Below are 5,980 nucleotides of genomic sequence, written 5' to 3'. Positions count from 1 at the left end.
GGCGGGCGCGTGCTCGGCGCCCAGAGCCCAGTTCCCCGGATGGAGCCCCGCGGCGGGCGCGTGCTCGGCGCCCAGAGCCCAGTTCCCCGGATGGAGCCCAGAGGCGGGCGCGTGCCAGGCCTGACTCTGAGCCCAGTTCCCCGGATGGAGCCCTGTGTCGGGGCGCGGCGCCCCTTTCCGCTAGCTTGTTGGCCGTTTTCCTGAGCGATTTCAGTGCTGTTTTTGAGTTTCGGCCAAGGGGAGATGAGGATGAGGCCACAAGTAGAGAAAGATGTTCTGGAGCCTTGTTGACTGGAGGGAGGAAGCGGGTCGCTGGTAGTGTACGCCCGGGCGTGGAGGGGCACGCACGGCTGGACAGTGGGGCGGACAGGCGGCAGCGGGCACCCAGCCCTTGGGCGGCCCCACCCCCTTGCTGGTGCGTCGGCCCCTGCCAGCCGGCCTGTGTCTGCGGGGGTAGAGGGGCTCGCAGGACCCCTCGAGAGTCGGACCTGGCCCAGACCTGCGTGGCCCTTGAAGGGGGTGTCCAGTCCGGCGTGTCCACTCGCGGGGTAGGGAGGCCAGCCGGTGGGCTTGTGCAGGGCCCTGCTGGCGCCACAGTGGGGTCACTTCATCTACTCGGGAGTGGGCAAGGGCCGTCCATGTGGCCACCGTGTGGCCACGACTGCTGCCATGGCGCGCAGTGGAGGTGCTGTCCACGCAGGGGAGGGGGCTGGCCACTGCTGGGCTTTACTTGGGCTCTCTGGGGGGGCTGCTGAGAGCACACATGTAGGGTCACAGGGGCTGTGGGGGCTGGTTGGGGCGCTCCTGGGGGAGGCTGGGCAGAAGGCCAGTGCCCAGAGCTTGACCAGTTCCAGCCATTGAACAAAGATGGGGACGCGCTATTTCCGTCTAATGCGCGACACGCGTGGCCAGACTCGGGGTGCCAGCAGGAGGTGGTGGCCAAACGCTGCTCTGCAGTGGAGGAACTTCCCGGGCGCGGGGCCAGTCCAGTGTGGGGGCAGTGCTGACCGCAGCTGATAACCTGATCTGAGTGGACTCCTAGAAGGCAGGACGTGAGCACGCCCCGGGGCTTTATGTCACTGTTGATCATAAGCAGCATCTCCCGTTAACCATTCTGCAGCTAGCAGCATCTCCCCAGCCCGCCTTCTTCCTGAGCCCGAGGCCGCAGAAAGGGACCTGTGGAAAGATTTGGCAGAGCGGGCACCTTGCCGGCCAGAGTCCTGTCCCGTCACGGTTGCAGCTGTGGGGTTTCGTCCACACGCACGTCCTTTGCTCAGGTGTGGGAGGTCGGCCCGAGGGCCTGGTCCTCACCCGGGTCCCCGGTGGCTCCCCGACCCTGCCGCACCTGGGTGCTGGCCGGGCCGGGCCTTGGCCACCCTGCTCCTGTGAGGCCGGGCGCTGACCCTGCTCCTGTGAGGCCGGCGCTGACCCCGCTGGCTGAGGCTGTTCGGTCACCGCCGGCTTAGGTGAGGGCACCTATGTCGTTCATGGATTTCGGCCCCCCAGAGCCTCGCTGCCCCCCAGAGGCACGCCGTGGCCCTGGGTCTGTGCGGCCCGGCGCGGGGCGCAGTGCTGGCCTGTGGAAGTGTGTTGACAGGGGCCAGCCATCTCGCTTGGTCACGAGCAGAGCTGGGGGCGCCTGGGCACACCAGGGAGGGCTCCCCAGGGGCTGGTGGTGGAGGGGCTCCCCCGCCTGCTCGTGAAGACGCCGAGCTTGCCGCGAGGCGCCCGGTCCTCCCTGTGAGCGCAGCCTGATGCTGCGCTGGGGCTGACAGGTGTCCCTGGCTCGCAGTGGACACGGAGGCCTCACACATCGAGCGCAGCACAGGAGGACGTGCACTGGCCGGCCAGCCGTGATCGGCCGGACAGTGGGCAAAGGCCCGGGAGACGCAGTGCAGGAGCGCTGGGGGGAGGTAGAGGTCCAGGGCCCAGCAAACCACAGGGTGCCGGTGCGGCCGGCAGGCGCGCACCACCCCTCGCTGCAGGGCCTGCGCCCTCCACTGCCCCCCAGGAGGGCAGCAGGCCCAGGGCGTGCAGGAAGCCCTCAGGCCAGGGCTTCGTGGGGCCGACAGCGACACAGCCTCTCTGCCTTGGAGCCTGCAGCCGGTCTGCCTGCCCAGAGGGGCCGCGGGCTGCGCAGTGCTGGGCCCTGGAGGAGCCTGGTCCGCAGGGCCCGACCCGGGCCGCCGGACAAGGGCCCTTTGCTTCCAGGGGGGCCGTTCTCTGGGCGGCCTCTGAACGTGACGGGGCTCCCACTCTGGGCCTGGACCAGGGTGGTGACGTGGGGACCCCGGCAGTCCGCCTGAGGATTTCACTGACATATCCCTGTTATTTGGGGTGACTGGTCACCCGTGGCCCTGTGAACGGAATTAACACCTAAGTGAGGATGTGTCACCCTGAAGGCCCTGGGGGTGTCTGGCTCCCCCTTCAGACCTCACACCCACGCAGGTTCCAGGCACTCCGGCTGCCCATGGCCATGCTCTGTGCGTGGGGGGTTAGGGCAGAGCCCCAGGGACGGGAGGCCCAGACCTGGCTCTGGCTCTGCTGGCCCGTGGAGCCCCACCCCCACCCCCACCATCGCCACGGCGACGGCCACAGCGGGCACTTGGCTTCGTGACAGGCTCTGGTGAGCTGGCGAATCCAGAGTGCTCCTGGGGCTGGCCAGTGGCCATCTGCTGGTGGCCAGGCTTCCCCTGGCGCGTTTCCGGGCGGGCATCGGCAGGCACGCAGGGCAGGGCAGGGCAGGGCAGGGCAGGGCAGGCTGCAGACGGGCTCTCCGTGCCTTCTGCCCTCCACGGCCGCTGCTTGGGGCCGACGCCCGGGGCAGTGGGGCACGAGGGGGACGCGCACCGGCCCGGGCCCGTCCGGGGGCTGGCGGCCTCTGGGCCTGCGGCGATAGATGCGCTGCCGCTCGGCCTTTGGCGCTGTGGACACGACGGGGGTTGGGGGGCGGCGGCAGTGGAGCCGCTGGGGAGGGGTCACGCGCGAAGGCCTCGTCTGCCGGGCGTCGGGTCTGCAGGCCTGGAGCGCGCGTGGCCAAGGCCCAGGGCGTGGCGAGCCGCACCGGGGCCTTCTCCAGGCTGCGCCCAGCGCTGGGCAGCAGCATGGACAAGCAGCGGCGGCCTCCCCGGCGCCTCTCTCGATGTTTCCACGGGGCCATGTTGAGTTTTTCAGCCCTGCAGTCACTTACGCAGAGGTGCAGAAAGCATGCGGGCGCTGGCAGCGCGTGGCTGCGCTGGGCTCCGCGTGGAGGCTGGTCACGGCCCGGGGCCGCGGACGCGTGTCCCTGTCAGCCCTGGCGGCCTTTCAGCGTGGGCAGCTGCAGCGGCCGGTGGCGCCCCCGCCTGTGGGACGCTGCCTCAGGCAGAGCGCCCGAGGCAGGGCCCGGTGGGGGTGGGGACACCCGGTGACGCCGGGAGCGGGTGTCGGCTTCTGGCGCTGGCGCCCAGGCCCGGGCCAGCACCTCCGTGTCCCGGCTGCGGGCTGGAGCGCCCGACTGAGGACCCACGCGGGTCTGGACGGCTGCTGCCCGCCCCGCCGTGGCCACCGGGGAAGGCCGGGCCGGGGGGCCCCGAGGCTCCCTGCTGGCGGCACAGGCGTGCCCTGCCCCCCGGCCGCGGCTTCCCTGGCGCACACGGTCAGCATGAAGCCGCCTCTGCACCAGCGTTGGCTTTGGGAGCCCAAGGGAGCCCCGCTTTGGAGCGAAAGCAGGATTTGCCCGTCCCTGGGGCCTGGCGCTATTTGTGGGACAGGAGCAAGCACTGGGGTCTCTGAGAACAGGCAGACGGGGGGCGGCACCTCCGTTCCACTTGGGGGAGAAGCCGCCAGCTCCTGGCTCCCCGGTGAGCGTGGGATCCAGGATGCCGTGCGCTCAGGCCGGCGTGGCACCCCGGCCACCCTGCCCTCCCCGCTCGCCGCCGCACCGCGCACGGGAGGTCTCGGGCATGGCGACTCCGGCGGCGGCGGCACCGCCCAGGGCGCGCGTCAGGTGGGCAGGTTGCCCCTGTGCTGCCGCGAGCTCAGGTCGAGCGTCCCCTTCTGTGCACGCGGGATTAAGGGGTCTCCGGACTGCACAGCCGAAGCTGCAGCCTCGCGAGGCTCCCGGGCGTGGGGGTGGGGGTGGTGCACGTTTGACGGCTGGAGCCAGGCTGTCAGCGTGTCTTCGTGGGCGGTGGCCTGTCCCCCGTGGGAAGCAGGGAGAGGAGGCCTGCCGGAGGGCTGGGCGCCCGGCCTCTGCCGGCCAGCACCCGAGCGGGGCAGCTCCTGCCCCAGGCCGGCCGTTGGGCGATGAGCAGCCTCCCGGCCCCTGGGCCGGTCCCTGCAGCCCCTCTGCTGTCGTGACCCCACCTGTGTCTCCAGACCGCCAGGCCCAGGTGAGCTGCCCACTGTGGGTACATGGCCCGCTGAGAAGGGCTGGCCGGGGCAGAGTTGTGGGTCCACAGGCAGGGGCCTGCCGGGGCTGGCTTTGGCAGCAGCCACGCGGGGGCCGGGCGGAGCTGAGGGTGCCGGGGCCTCTGCCTGGCAGGGCCGGGGCCTGGGGCGTCTTGGACCTGTGGCCCAGCTTAGCTCTGAACGGGAGCAGCCACAAGGGCCTTCCAGACAGGGAGAGGCCAGCGTGGGGTGGACGTCCTGGCAGGCCGCCGCCCTGGGAGGGAACCCCTGTCCGCAGGAGGCTTCGCCGTGCTGCGGACGCCCAGACCGTGGACAAGGACAGCACGTGTGCGCCCGCAGCCCCCGACCTCTCCCCTCCCTTTGCTTCCAGCTGACCCCCCGAGACTCCAGCTGTGTAGTCGGTAGTTAAAAAGAAAAATTCCTGGGCCCTCCCTGGTGGTACTACGGGTTAGGACGCAGCACTGGGGGTAGCCACAGCCTCTTCTGTCGAGTTCGATCCCCGCCCCAGATGTGACCCACAGGGCACGGCAGACCCCGCCTGCTCCCCTCAGCAGTGTACTTAGTCGATCTGCCTGTCTGCTCCCCACTCTGTCTCTGGTGAAGCCTGTCAGCGCCCCTGCACCTCTGGCCTGCACCCCAGCTCTGTAAGCGGAAATAAATGCATTTAAAAGAAATACATATGTATAATGTTGCATTTAAAAAAAAAGAAAAATATTCCAGCAGTGGGTGTGTGTGGGTGCTGGCCCCCAAGAGTGGAGGGTCGGGGACGCCAGCCCTGCCCCGGCGGGAGGGTTATCTTCCAGAAGGAACAGGCCGCGCATTACGCCCCAATCGCGGGTCCCCATCTAGCGTCCAGCGGCAGACCCTGGACGCCAACGCAGGCTTCCCCCACAGCGGACTCGGCGCAGCCTAATTAGAGAGCAGCGAGCTGCTTCCTGCTGTGCCGGGCCCCAGGCTGGCCTGTAATTAGCTGTCTACCGGGGCGGGGCGGCCGGCTCCCTGCTAGGCGCTGTCTGGCCGGCCACTTCCACTGGACGCCCCTGTCACCGCGTGCTGCTGGGGCTGAGTCTAGGGCCTTCACGTGCCCCTTGGCCTGCGGGGGGAAGGCCCCCCGCTTGCTGGGGCGCCCTCAGAAGTGGGGGCACAGTTTGCACAGGGAGCCCGGGTACAGCGGCTGGGGCGGGGCGGGGCCCTGTGCTGCCTGTTCCTGCAAGGCACCTCGGGGAGACCGGCCGGTGCCTGGGCCTGCACTCCCCCGGGAGCTCAGCACAGTGGCGGGGGCGGGGGGCACTGCCCGAGGCTGGCCCCGAGCACCGCCAGCTGGGAGTGTGGCCTGCACGTCCCGCGCAGCGGAGAGCGGGCTTGGAGTCCTGCGGCCGAGGGGAGCTGTGGGCAGCCGTGTCCAGGGGCGCGGCCTTCTCCGTTTCTAAAGTTCCGCTGTTTTAGGGAAACTCATAATTAGGAGCGAGGCCTTTCCTGGCCGTCGAGCCTCCGGCCGCTCAGTTGCCCTCAGGGAGCCCGAGCGGGGTGGGGTGGCCGCACCGGGCTCCTTCCACCCACGGCTGCCCGGACCGACACCCCAGTCTGG

The sequence above is a fragment of the Condylura cristata genome, unplaced genomic scaffold, assembly GCF_000260355.1.
Source record: "Condylura cristata isolate star-nosed mole 26May11 unplaced genomic scaffold, ConCri1.0 scaffold00002, whole genome shotgun sequence".
NCBI lineage: Eukaryota > Metazoa > Chordata > Mammalia > Eulipotyphla > Talpidae > Condylura > Condylura cristata.
The sequence above is the reverse complement of the archived record's forward strand: the minus strand, read 5'-3'. Positions refer to the sequence as shown.